The 23,426-nt window shown below is 34.6% G+C and overlaps 1 protein-coding gene across 9 annotated transcripts in view; it reads right to left on the reverse strand.

The window, feature by feature from the left end:
* Cdh18 (cadherin 18) overlaps window positions 1-23,426 on the reverse strand; it is a 736,062-nt gene that overhangs the window by 98,584 nt on the left and 614,052 nt on the right. The gene's annotated exons all lie outside the window — the stretch shown is intronic.

A 23,426-nucleotide genomic window follows, 5' to 3' on the forward strand; every position in this document is an offset into this window, starting at 1 on the left:
GCAGGGAGGAGGCTTGTATGGTTTGCAGTTCCTCTGGTGTTACACACTATCCTATAGTAAGCCTCATCTATGCTCTGTGCGAAGGCCCGTATGTCACCAGCTGTTCTGGGACATGATGCAAACCAGCAGATGGCAATTGATAGTTCAGATGTCCAGCCTTCAGATGGATAATTCTCTGATGGAGAAGAACCTTGTTCAAGCAATGTTTACTGGACCACAGACCCTGGAAACCAGCTGCTTCTGTCTTTAAATTCACATGTACTAAAAATAGCTCTGGAATCTCCCAAATAATGTGCATTTTCATGTAATTTGTACATACAATATCATGATTCCTTATTAATGTTATGGGCAAATATATTTGTGGATAGTGAGGAAAACGACTTCTCATTAATTTGTATAGTTTTGATGAACAGAAATATACCAGAATATGCTTTTTAACTAGATCTATTGTTTCACAAGGACTGTAAGACATTTAGATGCCTGTTTGATTTCTTTACCCAGACTAATGTAAGAAAATAACAAGTCTCTAACAAGCTACATACATTTAGCTGATTTAAAACCTCAGAACAATTCCCAACTTGACTGTCTCTGTAAATGGATCCTAAATTAAAATTTTACAGATATGCACAAGGACAGTGTTCAGGTGTCTAGACCAGGGTTATTAGCACAAAGCAACTGAAAATACAATGGGAGTTTCTCTGAGTCTGGCTGACAACGAACAACTCTTTGTGCAAATTCCTCAACCACTTGTCTCGCCGTGCACTATTCCCCTTGCTTCTGGAACAGTCTGTACACCAAGAACCTTGAAGCCAGGCATTGACAGCTACCCACTCCCCTCAGATGTAGCTTTTGTAACCTTTTTTAATGAAAAAAGTTTGTTGTTGAATGTATAAATGTAAGCTAGGTGAACAGAGAAGCTAGAGGGAATTGGAACTGGAGAATACAAGCAGCAAATAAAGAAAGAATGTATGTGTAACTTTCCTTCTCAGAAAGATAAAAACTTATCCCTAAAACCTAAGAGAAGAAGTTTCCTAAGCCCTACTGTTTTGAAGGCATTATTTCTATACCCTGGGTAAAGTCCTGAGATTTGGACTCCTGGGATATGGTGTTCATCAAACTCAGGTTCAACAGGATGGAGTTGCATGAGATCACTACTTTGGTCAGGAATTGGTGCTCCATTTGGCCCAATCTGGTGATCCTCATTCATCAGGAAATGTTCACTATATATGTGTGTGTGTTTGTGTGTGTGTTCACATACATACGTATGTATGTAATATATATATATATATATAAACCTTTAGTATTTAGCATGTTTTTTCCACATAAAAATGCATAGAATGATTCTATTCAAATGCTATTTTTATTATATTTGTATTTGCATTATAAATTTTATATGCATATTCTTTGTGTCAAGTGTGTTATGAAATGTATTTGGCATTTAAATTTTAATTGTTCATCTTTAAAACTTTGACTATCAAGTTTCATTGACACTGCCACCAGTAATATCAAGGGTATAAAATTGGTAAAGATAAATTTTAAAATATTTCAGTCTATAAATCAAATTATTTATATAAAGTTGGAAAGCATTCTATAGTGACTTTAAATAGCTATACTTGATAGTCCATTTTCAAAAATGGCTGACATTTTCTCCCAACATGCTTAAATGTACAAATTAATAATCATATTATAAATTAATAATAATTTTGGCATTAAATAGTAAAAGTAAGGAGAGAGGGAAACTGAAGTGCAATGATCTATTTTCCTAACTCTATTAGTAATGTATGGGCCTTTTGTAGTTAGAAATTCACAATGATATCATATTTACATAAAAAGCCACTTCAGCTCTGTAAGTAGCATGACTCAGACATGACAGCATACATTCTGTCTTCTCTCAAGCAAATTGAGAGAAAAGGCATGAGTCTATGCCATCTGTCCTTTTCCTCTAATGAGATTTTGTTCCGTGGGGGAAAATCAAAGAAGAGCTTCGGAAGTCTCCAGACTGCAGGTAGAGATTTGTTTCCTTGTTTTCCTTTCAAGCTTATCCTCTTTATTTCTTTCACAGATTTCAGTTTGCAAATAAGGTTATTTTCTGTGTTGGCTTCATACCACACTGTGATGCCATTTAAACTTTACAAGATGGAAATTCTGCCTTTTGCATTAAGACAGATAAACCTGGAAACATTGTGCTGTGTGTAATTAGCCAAATTTAGAAAATACAATACTAAATATACCTGCTTACATGTGTAATCCAAAACTTCTAGATCATGTACAAGTAGAATAATGTTTCCCAGGAGTATACAGAGAGCAGTATAAGGGAAATGCTAGCCACCACCCAAACTTGTGGAATTATAATGTTTAGCAATGTGACATCTGATAAAATAGTTTCTACAATGATAAAATTAAGAGGCTATATCCCTCTAATAGTTCTTCCACAAAATAAAACTACTACCAAATATGCGAGATTATAGATATATTAATTGCATTGACAGTGAATATTTTATGTTGGAGACCAGCCTTTATAAGGATACCACTTACCAGGTTAGGGGCATGGGGATTAGAAAAACAAGTACAGAGAACAAAAACACAAGTGAAAATAATGAAACAGAAATTTTGGATAGTACCTGTAGGGAATTCTAGTGAGTACCGAAATCCCGAGTTTAATTTTCCATACACTTTCTACTCCAATATAACAGGGGAAAGAAGGAAAAGACTGCTTTAACATGATACAAAGGACAGCTAGAACAGTTATTTGCTTCAATACTTGAGATATCAAAGTATTATCATGAGAAAAGCATTCTGTTGTTTTGGCACAACCTATCCTAGACCAAGTATCCTGAAGGCAGTCACTTCCTAGATCAAACCTCTTAATTCAAAGGAAGGAGTAGAAAGAAGTATGCTTGCATTTTCTGACCTTTTGGTCTGGGTGAAGACGATCCACCTGTATAGGCTATTTTAATGCCAAAAACACCAAGTAACCACACCCCAGGTCAGGGCGTGCAACTATAATTGTTGAGAACTTCAAGCACGTTGAAACTCTCTGAACTTCAAACAAAGAAGACACAGGCTCACAATTTATTTGGATATGTATTTTAAAGTATTTTATTACATGATTTAAATATAATAAAAAATTGAATTTGCACATATACTCTAGTGATGTTGTGAGGAAGAAAATGACACAGTGTTTACTTGTAATTTAAAGAAAAGGTGACAACGTATCTATACAAATATCCTATTTAGTGTTATGATCTGCTGCTGGCATATCCTGTAACCTGGGTATCCTGCCTCTTTAAGAGACAAGACCCACCCATTCCTGCCCCTTCCTCCAAGTCAAAAGGATCTTCAACTTCTTCCAGCCTGTGCACACTCTCTTCCTGTACTTCTTTGGTACTTCCTGCAGCTCTCTCTCTCTCTCTCTCTCTCTCTCTCTCTCTCTCCTTTTCTCTCTCTTTTCTCTCCCTCCCTCCCTCCCTCCCTCCCTCCCTCCCTCCCTCCCTCCCTCCCTCTCTCTCTCTCTCTCTCTCTCTCTCTCCCTCACCGTCTTCCCCTTCCCCTTTCCTTCCAAAATCCACTAAATAATCTCTATACCCAAACTCTCTCTGCATGGCTTATCTGTCTGGGTCTCCCACCTGCCTGGGACTTGTCAAAACCTAAGTTGGTGGGACCATCTGCTCCTTGTAACCCTCTGCTGGTACTCAGGTAATAGTTGCCCCTTGGGTCATCTGCCACCATGGTCTCCCAACTGCTGCTGCCCTGCTTGGAATACTGGCCATTTTTTAATTGATTTTATTGAGCTATACATTTTTCTCTGATCTCCTCACTTCCTCTCCCCTCCCCTTCAACCCTCTCCCATGGTCCCCATGCTCCCAGTTTACTGAGGAGACCTTGTCTGTTTCTACTTCCCATGTAGATTATCTCTATGTGTGTCTCTCTTAGACATAAAGCAACAAAAACCATCCTACAAATCACAATCCCAGAGAACCCAGACAACAATGAGGACCACCATTTATTTTTAGAGAATAACAATCAGAACAAAAGCTATTGACATTAAGAGAAAATAATATATATCAAACCATACACCTAGAATTTAATGACACTCTCTAATAAAAGACACATGCTCTGCACTCTAAATTTGCTTTCCAAGAAACAGAAACCTCCAGCATTTGCAGCTTTGATGAAAATAGAAAATGAAAAAAAGACAAAACCATCTGAGGTCTGAAGTGACAGCATTCCTCAGCTTTGTAAATGCTACAAGAGGCAACACGTTTCCTATATAATTATACTTTAGTAACGTACTTCAGTAAGTAAGGACCGCACTGCAGAGGAAAGCAAAATGCCAAAGTCTGTCTAAAACATTCTGGAGCAAATGGCCTGGAGGCCCAGAACAAGTCAAGGAACTGGAAAGGAGGCAGAACATGCAAAGAGTTTTGCTTAGTCCTCACTTCTACAGAGAAATGCTTCTTGTATCTAGTTTAAGGCTAGGATGGAGTTTTGATGAGATTGTTTAAAGGAATTTGTGGTTAAACTATATATTGAAATGGAGATTCTCAAGAGTGGATTAAATAAATAAATAAGAAAAAGAACACGATGGGTTTTTTTTTCTTTGATTGCTGTAGCCCTTTTAGAGTTTATGGGTCTCTGAAATGGTAATACTAGTTTCCAACAAACTAGCTTTCAACTTCCCATGTGGAAAAATTCGACAAATTTCATATGAACCATGTGTGTTCAAGTAACAGCTATTCAATGCACTTGAGAAATTTTATTTGTTTACGGTAGCAGCTAACAATACATTCCTTAAGATTAGAATACTCAGATTTATATTGGGTTCATTCACTTAATCCTTAGTGAAGATAAACGGCTGAATTCCTTCACCTCCTTCCTGAGCTGGAACCATGGATACTCATGAATATAACAGTGGCATCTTTTATTATTTATTACCGACAAAATAACATGAGACTGGAAGAAACACAGTGGACCCTTGAGAAGCACTACAACTTCCAGTGCCAGAGCTACAAATTCTGTTTCATGTGGCTTTGCGAAGTCAGGGGAGTTCCAGCCAACTTGCTGCTAGCTTTGGAACATTTCTGTATGGGACACCACAACTCTTTGACTCACCAGATATCCCTGGTCATCTATATTTACTCTTAGTCTGCTGGGAGGGGTTGCTTGCTTCTGTGACTAGACAAATGCTTCTGACAGGTGTCATGCGCAGCCTATAATTTCTCAGTATGTGAAGGCTATGACTGCTCTAGAGACGACAGTGATCAGGGGAATTGGAAGCTGGTAGCAATTCAAGCTAATTACCTGCATGTCATGCTTTCTTTTTTATTAATTAATTAATTAGTTAATTAATTAAATTATTAAAGATTTCTGCCTCTTCCCCGCCACCACCTCCCATTTCCCCCCCTCCCCCAATCAAGTCTTCCTCCCTCCTCAGCCCAAAGAGCAATCAGGTTTCCCTGCCCTGTGGGAGGTCCAAGGACCACCCACCTCTATCCAGGTCTATTAAGGTGAGCATCCAAACTACCTAGGCTCCCACAAAGCCATTACGTGCAATAGGATCAAAAACCCATTGCCATTGTTCTTCAGTTCTCAGTAGTCCTCATTGTCCGCTATGTTCAGCGAGTCCGGTTTTGTCCCATGCTTTTTCAGACCCCGGCCAGCTGGCCTTGGTGAGTTCCCGATAGAACATCCCCATTGCCTCAGTGTGTGGGTGCACCCCTCGCGGTCCTGAGTTCCTTGCTCGTGCTCTCTCTCCTTCTGCTCCTCCTTTGGATCGTGAGACTTCAGTCCAGTGCTCCAATGTTGGTCTCTGTCTCTGTCTTCTTTCATCGCCTGATGAAGGTTAATATTCAGGAGGATGCTTATATGCTTTTCTTTGGGTTCACCTTCTTATTTAGCTTCTCTAGAATCACGAATTATAGTCTCAATGTCCTTTATTTATGGCTAGAAACCAAATATGAGTGAGTACATCCCATGTTCCTCTTTTTGGGTCTGGCTTAACTCACTCAGGATAGTGTTTTCCATTTCCGTCCATTTGTATGCAAAATTCAGGAAGTCATTGTTTTTTACTGCTGAGTAGTACTCTAATATGTATATATTCCATACTTTCTTCATCCATTCTTCCATTGAAGGACATCTAGGTTGTTTCCAGGTTCTGGCTATTACAAACAATGCTGCTATGAACATAGTTGAGCATATACTTTTGTTGTATGTTAGGGCATCTCTTGGTTTCTTTTAGTTACAGCACCAGACTGCTTTCCATTCTTTCCAGGCTAGTCCTGCAGTCTCTGTTATGTGCTGTCATCCAATGTTTATGCTTTATAAAAAAAGAGTCTCCTTTCAGAACGTTTGCTTAATTATGGTTATGAAAAGATGGGGAAATCAATGGGACAGAGACCCATGATGTGAAAGACACCACATGTAAATAAAAGGAAGGAGAAAAAAAAAGTTGTGTTCTTAAGGAGAAGCAGGCAAGCTCTAGAAGTCACTGTAGGCTATGGCTCTGCCTTCTACTGTAAGAATCAATACGTGTTATTTTTATGTTTGTTTTTGTTTTGTTTTGCTTTTTAAAAAGAAAATAGGTCGTTTATTTCTAAGGCCAATATGAGTATTCATGACTCAGAAATAAATTTAGTTTACTCTGAACTTTGTGTTTGAACGTGAAAGCAGTTTTGTGAAGTTTTTTATAGTAACAGAACAAAGAAAAGTATAAATCAAGATCCTGTTCTGATACAGCTGATCAGTAGTCGAAGACAACGTGACCCATACACAGAATGAAACATTGGTCAGGCACATATCATCGAGTCATCTCTTTGAGAAAGTACCAAGGGAATCGGAGGTCAGTGCATCAATTGGAATAAAGCAGTCAGATAAATACGATTATCACAAGGTCAACATCATGTTGCACTCTAAACAAAGGAGGAGCTCATATTTGGTTGATAACACTATGGTTACATCTGGCAGGTAAGAAGAGCCAGGTGTGAGAAGTGTTAAAATTTTAATGGAATCCCAGCACCTGGAAGGATGATAGATGATGATAACGTATGACAGATAGCATACTAATTTATAACCCTTTACAATACAGCTAAACTCTTTACCTGACGTGTCGTAACTTATTTTACTTGAGAGTCTGAGGCAGGAGGACTACAAATATGAGTCTAGCCTAGTACACATGAGCAAATCCTATCTCAAAGAATAAGCTCACATTCACAAACACACACACACACACCAACACACACACAAAAACAACATATTTTTAAACACTAAACTAAAATTAGCATGTATAAAGAAAAATCATGGAATCCCAAATAATTAAAAACAGCAATTGTAGAACTTATATTATGGAATTCTTATGATTTAGGAAAGTAATCTATTAAAAAGGACCATGGAAGCCCACAAGCATCTGAGTTAGGTAAGCATTAAAAATTGTAACATGGTAACATATGCTGATTGATAAGATTGAGAATAACCTTAGTCCTTCTTTTGCGTGGTTCAAGGCCCAAAGCAAAAAAGAAAAAAAAAAATCCTATTACCATATTTAAGTCAGTATTTCTTTCTGCAAGCATTTAGGAAACCAACTTCCTGCATATCGCCTATATACAGGCTCTGAAAATCGAACACATTCTGCTAATGAAGTGTCGCCTTGGATATCACTTCCCAGCTTCCCTCCTGCATGTTTGAAACAAACCTTCAGACTGCAGGGAAAGTGACAACAAGCCCCAAAGCAATGCTCAGTGTTTTAGAGAATCAGTTATCCCAGTGTCTCCGGCAGCAAAATCAATTCATGTGCTCTGTCACTCTTAGAACTCTCTAACATGCTGTCAGCAGTAAATTCTACAGGATATCCCCAAAGTCAATTGCTTCTTCTATTCAGGATTAAGATAAAAGCAAATTGATTCTTCTCATACATAGAGGGAGCACGAGAGAAGATACGGTTTCAGTCTCCTCGTTTCTTCCCCCCACTGACAGATTTCTCTTGCCTTGCTAATGTAAAGTCCTCGGTAATTGAAATTCTTGCTATGACATATACTTAGGCATAACCAACAGGAATGCAATTTCCATTCTCACTACCTTTCATGATAGTAAATCAGGAATTTATTTATGAGCAAATTATTCTGGGCATATTAAAAAATGAATAAGGTAATTCTTTGCAATGTTTTAACTGACATGTCAGCTAGGTTACTGAGACAGTCATGGTTTTGCCATATTTTCCAAACACCAGTGATAATAGTAATTTGTGTTCATTTTACTGGAATTGAGAAAATTCTTAATTAGTTTAAAATTTTCTTCATAAATCTTTTTGTAAACTATAATCACTTAAGAACCACAGAATTTGCTTTAAAATTCAAACAGATTACTGGACAGTAAGTAAAGGGTGACACTCACATACAAAAGGTTTTATTGTCTTCTTACCCAACAAAACACATTAACAGAATGTATAACATTCATAATAGTTTTTAATTTTTTAAAATATCTTTAATAGATAGATTCTTTTAAGACAGTTATTATAAGTAATTAGTATTTTTGATGTATAGACTATATAAAATATCAGGCAGAAAAGTCAAATATTTCTAAAGAAGCTAATACTCATATAAGGAAAATAGAACCAGATAAATATTAGTTTTTACAAGTCTTGTTATCATTGATAAATACATATTAAATTATAATAAGCATTTTGTCATTTATAAAAAGTTAACATACTTTAGTGAGATATTATTCAGTCCCCAGTAAATTTTATATGCAAGGTATATGTACATTTGAGAGAGAGAGAGAGAGAGAGAGAGAGAGAGAGAGAGAGAGAAAATTTGTTGGGATGGAGGAAGTCAAAGAAGGACCATTTGGGACAATGGGACACTACACTTCTCTGGCAAGGAGAGCTGATACCTAAATACAAAGAGCATGTTATGAAGATGAAAATATTGATAATTAAATATATTCTGAGGATGGTGGGAAATCTATTATTCTTCCTTTTTTACTTATTATTTTTAATAAATTGGCTTTCTATTTTATTAATTTTTTTTTCATTTATTTTACACATCAACCACATTTTTCCCTCCCTCCTCTCGTCTGGATCCCTCCCTCCCACCCATCTAGATCCTTTCCTACCCACTCCTCCTCAAGAACAGAAAGGGACAGGCCTCCCATGGGTGTCAACAAAGCATGGTACATCAAATGAGGAAAGACAAAGCTCCTCTCCCTGCATCAAGACTGGTTGAAGCATCGTAGCATGGTGCTTCACATGAATATATATTATTCTTCAGTCTTCACAGAATATATAACATTTTATTTGTGAATATGAGGGCAGCACTAAACCTTGTTTGATTGTTAGCTTGTTTAATTATAATTTTGAAACTGAATATCAGAATTTTAGGGAAGAGAGCAATGATGGTTTCTTCAGTTCCAAAATGAATTAAATATTTATTAATGCTTTTAAAACTTTTTTGAGATACATGCAAACTAGTCAGAATCTAGATTAATCCAATGTCTACTCAAAGCATCTATAAGATGATTGAAATCTAGCTATTTCAAAGTATGCTATAGAATTTGTCACTGTAAGTAAGTAATCATCTTAAATTATTCTGAATTAGATATTATGGAAGAAAGAAGATATAAGATTTCTAATAACATCAAAGCTTTCCAAATTACGCCTAAAAAAATGAATCCCTCTATCAAAATTGAGCAGGATAAATGTTTTCATAAAAACATCATGAGATATTCATATATTACAAGAACTTCTGTTTATAAAGTAGAATTTGAATAAACTGTTAACTTTATAATTTAATTTACTAACTGATTTTTAATTGATAAGTTTAAATATTTGCTATTCCTGGAAAATATTAATTTGAAAAAATGAAGTTTTTAAATTTGTTTTAATGGTTATAAATTTGAAAATGGTAAAACTGACTATAGTCACTAAACCCTACATATGACAAATTGCTCCTAATATCCTCATATAAATCTAAATGATTTTCTTAAGTTTGTTAATACAGCTTTAAATCTATCTTCCCAAGTGAAAAACACAATAGCATTTATTTCAACAGAACAGTTTTCCTACAGGACAACAACCTCGAAACATGAAAATGATTAACTATTTTCATCACTCTGAGATGTTTTTGGACTAGTCCAGTTTTTGGACTTGGTGAGGAACCGTGATTTTCCCTGGAGGTGTTTGCCTCACCTCATTTTGAGATTCTGAAAAGCGTCCAAAGGAAATGTTTGCAAGGCAGGCAGTTGAGATTTTGAGCAGGAACGGCGCTTGCTGGGAACATACTGCTCTTGTCATCCGTGTGAATCCAATCTGATAAATGACACTGGATGGAACGTTTTAGCTGCAATTTCATCTGTGAGATCTCTAAATAAGTTTTATCTTTAAAATAGCTACTGATTCTTCAAACCTTGCTTAATATGTGCTCAGAATTCTAAATTAAAAGGATTTCTTTCTACTGCTTTATCAATATTTGATTATGAAACTCAACAATTTAGCACTTGAGTTTTCATTGGTATTTGTGAATATATATATGACATTAGAAGTCATTTACTTGTGATACATTTGCCTTTGCAAGTCAATGGACCCTGCCCATCTTACGCCAATATGTAGGAAAGTTATCCTTTGCACTCACTGTTAATAGGATGAGTAGCAGGGTGGGGCTGGGACTCAGCAGTAGAGAGCTTGGCTCACATTTATGAAGAATTATGTTCATTCTCCTGTATTGGCAAAGAAGGTGACTTGATGAAACACTGCTGATCTAAGCTCCTTGAAAACTCTACTGAACTCATCATCTTTGTGTTTCTGAGCAAGTTCTCTAATAAACTTTAAGTGCAAGGAAAAGTGAACTAAGAGTTCTTTTTGTACACCTTTCTAATATTTAATTATGTATGAAAGTAACTTTGAAATTACAAAATACTTGAGGCATCAAGTATGTTATTTACTATTACTTATATATATAAAAGGATGCCATCAAAAAGGTATGAAGTGATACCTTCATACCGTATTTTTCTCATTCCATCTCTACCTCTTATGTGAGCACACAGTCCTGAAGACTAGAGAGTACAGTCTCTCACCAGATACCATTATCACCATCAACTTGATTTTGGACTTCCTGAAACTGTGATTTATTAATTTTGTTAAATTATTTTCTTCTATTCAATTCCAGAAAATTTGTAATAGCAATACACATGAATTAAGCTGTGCACCACACTGGTTTCCCTCAAATTTCCTTCTCAATTTGTTGATGCTGCTGTAGTATAGTTATAGATACACTAGTGTGTCTGAACAAACTATAACTTGCAATGTTATATATTTGTATATATGTAAAAACCAACATAAAGATTGGTTTTTCAAACGTTTGAGTCATTTTCTGATTGCTTTCAATTCCTGAAAATATTCCCACTAATAATGATGCTAAAGTTTCCTGGCTTCCATTTAGGGTTAGTATGTTAAAAAGGATATAGATGTTACCAAAACAACAAATTAAGGCAAGGAAAAAAGCTGGATAAACAACAACAACAAAACTAATAATATTTGGCATCAGACAAGAAAGTGTGGATGGTAAAAGCATGATCAGAATTGTCATATGAATGTATGAAATTGCCAAAGATAAAAACTGAAATAAAGTAATTAAATTACTATAAATTTAAAAATTGTCCTTAATTAATAAACTAAATGATAAACATCAGTTCTGCTTCCTAACAGTACATAGTGACTGAATTTCAGAGGCAAAACCGAAGATCCATCTTAGTTTGAATGTAGGTCCTTAAGGGAAATGGGATGTCAACAGGCAGCTGTGGTTGGAAGTGGGGCACTGTACCCTGACTCAGCTACTGCTTCCAAGACTGGTTCAATTGTGGCAATCCTTTGCAAAGTGCTTTTTTTTTTTTTTTTTTTTTTTTTAAAAAAAAATACTGTCTATCAATTTGGCTAAAGTATAAAGACCAATAGTCTTAAAAATTACCTTTACTAAAAGTTTATATATACAATTTTACGTATTTTCTAAGTACTTTCTTTTCAATAAAGGAAGAGTTTATTTAGTTGGGTTAAAGGAGCACAAATATAATACAAGGCAGATACATGAAAGCGACAAAAGAGACTGAAGTTGGGGAACTGAAGGTAACCACTGCGCTTCTATGATTTTAGGATTGGACAGGTGATTTGCAGAGTCTCTGCAGCCGTAATTGAGGCTTGTAATCATTTGACCTTCAGATGGGGCAATTACCTAGGTTAATCTAACCTTTCAGAGATCACTTTAAACGCTGAGTTTTCTTCTGGTAGCTGCAAGTGAATTAAAAAAGATTTCAAATACAGGAAGCATAAACCACAGAAAGGCTTTCTGTTGTTGGTATGAAAAAGAGGGAGTCCTTGCCAGAGAGAGGAACCTGCGAGGAGCCTTTCAGAAGAGCCAATTCTCCATGCTCAGTTCCAGGAAGCTACTTTGGCACCAGAGGTCTGTAACTGTATGGTGCTGACATTACGGCTCCAAGAACTTCCCCGCAAAAACCTAGCCAGAATAACATATGAACTTCATCTGTGTGAAAACCTACATAACAAATTCAGGATGCATTTCATGACCTTCTGAACATCTGTCTACACTGGATGATATTGTTATTGCTCCAATAACCTCAAAATTTGAAGAAATCTACTAGAATAGATATTATTGAGATAGTAACACCAAGAAAAGTGTGACATAGCCTGCCTGAAATCCCAGCCATAGAGAGGTGGATGTAAGATGATACATTCATGTCCTATCTACACTAAACATGTGCAGCCTGCTCAAAATAAAGAGACAAACAAGGAAAAAAAAAGACAAATATACAAACAAGCTTCTAATATAATACAGTGTTGGTGACAAAAGGAATGGGGATATGTGGGGCAAAGGAAAATTGTGGATGCAAAGATAATTTCCAGTAAGAGATATTATGCACAATGCACACATAAACAGGTAAATCAACCACAGCATTTTCAAGAAGTATATTGAAAATATAATTATCTTCTAAAGCTGTTAGTACATATTTAATTAAATGAGTACTTAATTTCTGATGAACATAGTCTCTCTTTAGTTATTAATTTTTATGAAACATTGAAAACCACATCAAACTCATATTATTACTAGTTCATACTGAGATTGAAGATGTTGAGGTGGACTGTGTCAACAAAATTGATTCCCAGGTAAAGGTGATCTGGTGACCCCAGTTCAATCCCTGCAACCCACATAAAAGAAAACAACTAACTCCCAAAATTTATCTTCTGCCTTCCGTTTGTACATACTGACAAACACACATAAATAACTAAAAACGTAATCTAACAAAATGTGAAGCTGTATAGGAGGCACAATTGTGCCGCAATGACAGAGGATCATAGTCGAGGGGACCTGATCGTGCAATCATTCAAGTTCAGAAGGAGAAATGAACAGTGACTTACTTCCTTCAGAGGTCTACCTGAATTTGGTGTCCATATGATTCTTTATTACAAGTTCAGGGGCTAATCTTGGTAGATTTCAGCTTCCCAAAAGAGACACCATGGAGAGGAATGGGCAAAGACTACATTTTCTATTGACTTCTTGGTAGAAAACTGCAACCCAATAATCATGTCTAAACTTAAATCCAGATTCATCACTCTTGAGAGATAGTACATGGAATTTAATATCAAACTCATTAGTCTGAACTACTCATTCCCTTCCTTTTGCTGTTTCTGAAATCTTTGAAATTTTGTGTGTGTTTTTAATATTCACTATATGTACAGTTTTGGGGTGGAGAAGGGAGCTAGAAACCAATGCCAGAGCCTCATGCACACTGTACTCCTGCCCTCCCAATGAGCTAGATCTTCTGTTCTCTTATACATATTATAACTATCATAAAAAGATGCATACATATTTCACATTTGGTCACCATTCTCTCCCAACTGAGGGACAGGAACTCCTTCTGAAAGCCCAAGACTTGATTATCTTATCCTTAAGTTCTATTTTAATACATTTACATTTATTTTAAACAAGCATGTACTCCTTGGGAACAGTGAGATTGATGAAATATCACATAGATATTTTCGGGGAGAAAAAGAACAAATGGATCATCTAGTCCCCAGAAATGCTATTTCTTGCTGGGAAAATAGTGGCAACTATTATCCTGTGAGAACTCTTGTTGTGACAAAATACTTCAGTGACATACATCTGAACTTGAGAAGAAGGTAATTGGACAATTTGTTATCGCTGCCAACTTTTAGGTCTGGTAGGTTTAGACACCTGTTCACTTTAGCTATGGTAGTTAACAATGTCTTGTAACTACCTTTTCTAACCATATTACATCACTCATAACAATGAGATGAACAATACAGTTGAAGGAAGGCATGTGTCATACTCTGTCTTATTTTCTTGACGGATGTATTAATTATGAGGTTTTTTTTATATGTGACCTGTATTGTATGTGAAGTTATAAAAACATAAAATAATGAAGAGCTGGATTGCACATTATAAAAATCTGCAAAGATAAAGTACTACTGATGTATACTATAGAAAGTCATAAGAAGGTAGGGCTAAGTTTCCAGTTTATTTTTAGAGATGATCCCAAGTGAGTAAGGCATGCTCAAGTGTTATAAAATGTTTAGAATGTATCAATGTGTTTCCTATTTTGTTGGAGCTGAGGGAATAAGTCACATCAAATGGAGTAGCTTGAGATTATACAAAACCCATATTAAATAGTTGGAAATTTTCTACTTAACTGTTGCAATCATGCAAGAATTATTTAAAGTCAGCAAAGTAAAGCTTTCATTGTGTTTCCTTATATTGCAAATGGCCATTTGAGTATTGAGTACTGTTTTGAATTAATGGCAGAATATGATCAGAGGGCTGTGTCTAAGTGAAAACAGAACTGTTTAAATCCTCTTTTAAAAGGTATAATTTAAAAAATATTTTAATGCATGTTCAGAAAACATAAATGCTGGTGCTACATGCTATTTACAACTGTTTCAGAAAATACCCATACCTAATGCTTTCAAATTTTCTTGTTCTTGCATTAAAAAGAGTTTAAGCGTATGAGAATATCTACCCCATGTGCTTACATGGTGCCCTTTGTAGCCAGAGAGATTGTTGGAAACTGTGGCACTAAAGTTACTGATGATGGTCTACCCAATCCCAGTTCTCTGCAAGAGCAGCAAGTGTTCTTCACCATTGTGCTATAGTTACATTCCCAACTCCTACTGTTTAACAATTCAATTGCTCATAATTATGTGCACAGCATTATAAATCCCTGCATGTTTAGAATGTGTAGTGATAAGATTTGTTATAATTTATGATATATACATATGAACTCTAGTTTGATACTATCTAAATATAAAATATTGCAATGGAGTCTACCTATAATGTTATATAATTTGGTGTGATCCCTTCTAATTAAAAATGTTTTGAGAACTATAATACAATCCTTTGCTGTAATCTTGCTGGTATCCTGTAATCCCCTGAGATCAGTTTTCCTAATTAAAACATGAAAACTCATGCTACTTGTGTGTTTGTCTTTTTTTCACTGAATTGTCTCTAATATCGTTAAGCTTTCTGTGAATCATAAGACTTCATTTATATTTTTCAGATCTTAGAAAACTTATCTAGTCCTTTCAGACACGATGAAGAAGATTTGAGAACATTTTAAAGTTAAAACACTGTTAAACCTGAATTTCTTGAAGGAAATGGGGAAGTGTAATATCACGGTACCATGAGAAATATTCTCTGGAAAAAAAGAATTATTCCTAGGTTTAGGAAACAAAAGGAAATTATTTCCTGCTGGAAATAGTGAAATGTCCATACGTACTGTGAAGGACTCTACAGACAAGTAAATTCTTTCTTTTCCTACAACCCTAAATTTAAAACTTACTTGTTCAATTAACACACTTGCTTTTCAAAGTTTATTACCATTCAATATGAAGTATATTGATAATAAACTAACTGCGTGCAGTTCTTTACTGGAATGTTATTTTACTGTTTAGCAGGAATTCAATATAAAATCATAAAAATTACTAAGTACACTTTTAACAAATTAAGCATGTAATTCTGGAACTGTTTCAAAACAGATTATAATAAAAATAAGAACAGGGACTGGGTCTATGATACACAGCAGAATAAATCATTATTATATGCTGTTATTTTGTAGATATCCATTAAACATTGTCAAGTAACTTAACTTCAAGCATGAGTCATGGCATGGTAACATAATCACATTATATGCTAAAATATTTTTAAAGTATGTCCTTGAATTTAAAGATGTATTTAGCAATGTCCATCATTCATTACATTTTTTATCAACATAAGGATATTTTATGGAATAAAATAATAGATGTATTGCATCTTCCATGATCAAAATTGTGAAAGAGAACAGTAATTTTATCTGAAAATATATTTTTTTGCTATGCAACCTAGATGATCAAAGTGGTATGAATTCAGTTTGATCTTAGTCTAGTAAGAAAGTCAAGTAAAATGTGCTAACAAATTTTAATAAGACTAAAACAATGATCCATTACATATAAAATACATTCCATATTACACAGCCTTCCTGAAAAATGAGCAACCAGAACAATATCAGCCCCAGCATTCTCCCTTGGAGAATAACAAAATATTATACTATCAGTAAATAAAGAATATATAACTAAAACAGCTTTAAGATAGAGTTTTGTTATTGCTTTTGAATACATTCAATTTATGGTCCTTTTTTATAAAATCAGGAAAATTGTTGTGAATCAGATGGAAAGCAACTCTCAGTCACTTCTTAAAAAGAATTTTGCTCAAACCAATGTTTCCTAAGGAAATTAATTTTTGGCAAAATGTTCTTATCCAAGGAGAGACAAGACATTTCAGTGTTATAGAAACTGTGACTAGGGTCAGAGGAGAGGAAGAAGTGCGCTCATGGTCATGGAAAAGGATGGGACGCATGCTCTCAGACACGTGATGACAGTTTCATTAGTGGCCTTGTGTTAGTTTCTTTGCAATGAGAGCACAAGATAAGCAGAGAAAAGCAAAGGAAAAACTTAAAGAAGTCTACACAGTCTTACTCTTTGATTTAAAGAGCTGCCATTTACATGTAGTTTTATTTTTATATTGAAATCAATAATAATGAAATTTTCAAAAAAGTAACTTTACCACCTATTTGTTGTCTTCTAGTAAACATATGTTTCTATTTTAAAATATTTCAGAAAACAAAATCATTCCATTCCCCAAGACTAAGTAGATCAGTAACAAAATGGATGAGCGCTCTTATTACAACAATCCTATATAAAAATTTAAGATTAGCAAATATATATTCACATATACATTTATCCAAATATATATATATATATAATATCCCATATTTTGTTTCTTTGAAATTGGTAAAAGTATATAATATTATAGTAATTTAAAGTTTAATATAAATTAAAGGTATCTTTGTTATAAATTACCTATAAACTTAGGACTTGCGTATCAGATTCAGGAAGGCTGTCAAAAGTTTGAGTCACCATTTTCTATATCGTGAACACATTGTTGGTCCAAGCTATTGCAAGAACTTGTCTCAAATGTCCATATAATATGAGCAGTTAAGGATTTTTTCAATAACTACAGATTATATTATTAGTATTAATTGATACCTATTAATAGCAATGAATGAATACAAGCTTTAGATTTTTGCTTTTCTAATAATTTATACATTGTTTTCTCCATAAAACATAAAGGAAATCTGTGAATTACCATGATCCTTTCTCCTACAATCTGAGATTACACTGTAACTTTTATTGGGCCTTATAGCCAGAATGAATAAAATATGGTGTTGTTATTTAAGACTATATTCCTACTGTGTACTCAGAGTGTTTCATTAAATTATGAAGAAAATATTGTGACAATCAATTGCTCTTATTATGGATTTTCCATGTAATCAATGTTTACAGCCTAAATAAATAAAGAGTTGTAACCTTAAGTGATGTACATTCCCATGCCCCTGACACAGAACAATGCATGTGTGTTTGTCATATGATATGGTAATCATTTGTTTAAAACAGAAAATACAAGTTGAAAAGAATATTATGAAATAAATGGCTACCATAAATGTTGAACACAACAACATACAGATATAGCTTGACAGACAAGGATATTTGTAATACTGCTTGCTAACTGGGTCAGTGGAAATAATTTATTATACTTCCTATAAAACTCTGTCAAGTATCAGCCACTCCGTGTCTAGATTATGATCCCTATGTTTTTCAAAAAAGGAGAGAGGAAAGTCAACAGACATAGGGACACTCACAGGACAACCTTCAGAAACCACACATTTGGATTCATACAACAGACAGGGATAATGGCAGACTCAAGGAAGGAGAAGTGAAGAATTCAAGTCATGACTAATTCTCTTAAACAACACCAAGGGGATGTGCTGATTTATTTTCTGGACACTAATACATCATGGGTGACTCTGAATATATTATTAACGAATTAAAACTAAAAAAAAATTACCTTGGTTTCTAAAACCTAGTTCATTCCATGAGATTTAACAATAACAACATAAGCATATATGAATTTGAAAGACTTATCAGTGTTTACTAATACTTAATAGTAAAGTCACATAAGTAGTCAAAAGAAAGTAAGTAATACTATGTATGAACCATATATGCATGGGAAGTATAATTTGTAAATAAACTTTAAATAAGGAATACATTCTCTGTCTGAGCTAGAGTTTTACTTGCTGTGAGGAAACACCATGCTAAGCAACTCTTATAAAGTAAAACATTTCAATGTGACTGGTTTACAGGTTGAGAGGTTTAGTACATTATCATCATGGCAGGAAGCTTGGTAACATGAAGGCAGACATGGTATCAGAGAGGTATCTAAGGGTCTACATCTGGATCAGCAAGAAACAGGAAGAAAGAGTAAATCTCTGGGTCTGACTTGAGCTTCTGAAACTCAAACACCATTCCCAGTTAAAGAAAAAAATTCCTACAATAAGGCCACCTATACTCCAACAAAACCATATGTCCTAATCCTTGAAATAATGACAATCTCTATGAGCCTATCAGGACCACTTTTATTCAATCCATGAAACATTGTGTGTGTGTGTGTAAAGAAATATATTATATATATTTAATATATATAAAGAGATTAAGTAAGGCATGAATTTATACATTGCAAAAGCAAAAGACCTGGTGTCTTTTTATACAATTGCTTCCCTGTATGTAAGTTCAAATATGATAATTTTCCCATGGTGTGAATTCTTTACTCCTAAGTTAAAATCTAGTCTAATGTTTATCTCATCTTCTGATGGAATGAACAGGCTATAGGAGCACAAATTACCACAGGAATTCGTGAACTATGATAAACAATGTGTTGATGGTTCTCCTCAGTCTCTATACATGTGCAAAGAAAAAATGCTCACTCATATATACAGATACTTAATTTTTTAAATATTAATAAAATGAATAAGAAACAATAGTTCCTTTTTTTAGGTATTTAGAGTTATCTGATAACAGTATAAAGTATCTTTAAATGCAAAAACATAATGGTTTCCTTAAGAAGGACATAAATTATCTGACATGATCATGTGGGTACAGAAAACTAAATATCTCTATGATTTGGATGTTCTATTTGTTTTTACTTTAAATTTTGTAAGACAGTGTTCAGACGTTCTCTGTTTTTCTGCCCATGTGTAGTATCGAAAAGGTTTTGTGAATCTATTAATCGTCTTATAGTTTCCAGAAATATCATTATCATTGTAAATAAAACACATAAGATTTTATTCACCCATAAAACATGCTTCTCTATTCTTTTAGGGCATGTGACCAGTACACCAAAAATTATCATTGTAATTTAAAATGTAAATTCTGTTCAATATATAAAAAACATATAAAAGAATCTCAAGAAGGAGTGCCAAAGATTTCAGAGTCAGTTTGCTGTAGGTTAATGAAAAGATGATAGCTTATTCCTTCTAAGTGGCAGTTAAAGGCTCTCAGCATGGCTTCAAGGATTTATGAAAGGCTTCTTCTTTGGTAATTTAACATAGTCCTGTAATGAATGGTGTTTCTTAATTAATTGCCAAAAATAAGAAATGAAGGTGACTGTAGAGTGTGCTATCACTGCCTAGATGGCATGCCAACAGTGAAGAAATATTCCGTGCCAGCATTTCTTTCTTTCTTAATGGGTTTAGGTGAGTTTCATGAATATTAACTGAACAGGCTGATAATGCCATTTGATATAAACCTAAGCTCCCAATTTTGTGTTGCAATATTTAGATAAATAGTGGAACAATAAGGCAGACACCTAAATCCTAAATATTTTTGGTTTTTGTGTCCTTTGCCACATTTCCATTCCATGACTTTAATCTATACTCTCTGTCTACAGAATTCATGCCATAAATCAAATGGATGTGCAGAACATTATACTTGTGCATTTAAGAGTATTGTTTCACAATCCCACTTATGTTGAAGATCACTAGCTAATAAATAAAAAGGATATATTTTTGTTACTCAAAATTCACTGATTTATTAGCAGATCTACAGATTTGTCTCTCTCTTGAAAAATCTGTATAGAGAAGAATTTGGGCCAAAACAGTAGTGACTTCCTCTGCCTACTTATTACTAAATAACTTTTTTCTGACTTACCTTTCTATAATGAGACTTACATAAGTGCAGTAATTAATGCAATTAACAATAACAATAATAAATGAAAATAAAACAGAACCGAAAGGTTTATCTTACATATCCACTGCTTTGTGAGGATTATCCATTACTTTTATTCAGATACCTTATCAAGGATTGAGAGACAAACCCTAGCACATTTTGAATTCACATTAGAATGTGGCCTACACAGACAGAAAGATGGTTCGGTGGCTAAAAGTGCTTGTTGCTAAGCCTTATGACCAGAGTTCCATTCCTGTTACCCACACAATGAATACAAATATACTCCTGCAAGCTGGACTTTGACCTCTACAAGTATATAATGACCCCTTACATACACACACACACACACACACACACACACACGCTTGCACTCACAGAAAGCAATGAACTGTGATGTATAGAAATAGATCTGAGGGATAAGACTCTATAGAATTTATTCTACACAAAGACATTTTTAGCTAAGAACTGAAAGAAGCTCCTATTGGTAAAGTTCATGAAGAAATAACCTAATTCATTTTGCCCCCTTTTAGATGAAAGATAGAAAGGATTCATTTTCTTCTATGTAACTGAGTAAAAGATACAAATGAGGTTTTCACAAAAAATAATAAACCACTTCAGTCTATGGGGTAAGCAAGGGAAGTGTATGTTAAAATAAGCACTATATTTGTGGAGATTATGAGCAACGCTCAGAGTTTAAGCAGCATTGAAATAACAGTTTGTGTGAGTGCTCTGAGTGGTTGAATGGACTGTGAATAAGGTTTTTTTTTTTGCCATACTGAATCAATTTTACTTTAATTTGTAATGGCTGGGGAGTATTAAGAGCGCTTCATCTTACACCCATTAGCACACTATAATAGCTAAGATCAATAACTCAAGGGGCAGCTCACGCTGGAAAGTATGTGGAATAAGGGAAACATTTACTCATTGTTGGTGGGAGTGCAAACCTGTAAAGTCACTATGGAAATCAATGTGTTGGGCTATTTTCCTCAGAAAGATGGGAACTGATCTACCTCAATATCCAGCTATTCCATTCTTTGGTATATTCCCAAAAGGTGCCTCATCTGGCCTCAGAGATACTTGCTCAACCATGTTTGTTGCTGTGCTACCAATAATAACCTGAAATTGAAAATAACCTAGAAGTCCCTCGACTTTCGATAAAGAAAATGTGGCATATTTACACAGTGGACTAAATATTATTAAAATTTTAAAAATGAACCTTGCAGGTAAATGAATATACAAACGAATAATCATCCTGACAGGGGTGGTTCAGACCCAGAAAGACAAATAGGGCATTATGAGCTGTTAAATCAGTGATAAACAAATTATTATTGGCAGAACGACAGGAATTACATATAAAGTAGAATGACAGGCAGATAATTTTTTTTTAAGAAAGAGAAATGCAATAGATAGTTACAGATAGATGGGTTGATGGGTGGAGAATACAATCCAAGGATCAAGTGGGAATGGGAGCAAAGTGGGGGTTGAGGGTGAAAATACAGGGAGAGACAGCTAACTTTAAGAGGTATTTGAAGGGTAATATGGTAACCAAGACACGAACAAAGTTAATGTAAATGAAATTTCCAAATAATGAGGGGACAGATCCCCAGCTGGACTGGTCTTGTTGCCAAATGAGGCTTCCAGTAACAGGAATGGGTTACTTAGTATGAAGTCGAGAGTATCCATGGGAACACTATAGGCTATTGTCAAAACTATAGATTAGATTTTACAATCTATTAGCTATGTCCCGTTGCTAAATACGACATCACACAACTTACTAAAAATGGAGAAGTTGTGCTGTTGCTATATAGAGCCTTTATGCCAATAAGCTATCTGCTTTAGTACAATATGTCACTTTGCATGCTACCAAAGGAGAAATGCAAACACCAACACATTCCAACTCCTTTGATCTACGATGGTGTCCTGCCTGCAAGAATTATTGACATAAACCTTGTGGCATAATCAACCAATAAATAAATCATGAGCTCACAGAGACTGAGGCATCATACATAGGCCAAGCATAGGTCTGCACCAGATGTGGTCCTAGAGTTGGCAGGAGAATTAGACATGCCCCATCCCCAATCCAGGAGCTATTATCAAAGGATAAAAACAGGCAAGGGAAAATTTAGTTTTCTTCAAGAGAATCTCACTGGAGAAAGATTACTCTTTAGCATAGGCTACATGCCTAACAGTGGACAGCCAATAAAAAACACACTGAATGGCATCTTTGAGTGTTTCTCATCATTGAGTGTCATGTCATTTCACTTATTGTTTATCTTTTTTAATTTTTATTTTATGTTTTATATATATAATTAAGTTATATATAATGTATTTATTTGTTTTCTCTTTTACATATATATTATGGCATCTAATTTACTGTTTTTATGGAAAACGTGTGAAGAAGCTTATCTTTATACTTATATGTGTTTTTTGTATAATTTTTGAAATCATTTCCCTTTCTTTGTTTGTTTTGTATTGTAATTTTTAAATATGTTAGCTTTTGTTTCATCTTATTATATTACATTATATTTATCATTTTATCATCCCTTAGACGCCTGTTTCTTTACTAATGAGAGAGAGAAGGGGGTGGATCCTGATAGTAGGGGAGCTAGGGAGACTCTGATTGAAGTAAAAGGAGGGAAAATTGTAATTAGGATACATCATATGAGAAAAATGTCTATTTTTATTAAAAATTAAAAAGAAAGAAAATGGGTTTAATTCTTACCATTCATTGTTACAAAGGAAAAAAAACCTCTTTGCAACATACAGAGATCATTACAGAAAACCACAACCAATCAAAATCCAGAATTGTGTAGATCTA

The sequence above is a fragment of the Chionomys nivalis genome, chromosome 15, assembly GCF_950005125.1.
Source record: "Chionomys nivalis chromosome 15, mChiNiv1.1, whole genome shotgun sequence".
Lineage (NCBI taxonomy): Eukaryota > Metazoa > Chordata > Mammalia > Rodentia > Cricetidae > Chionomys > Chionomys nivalis.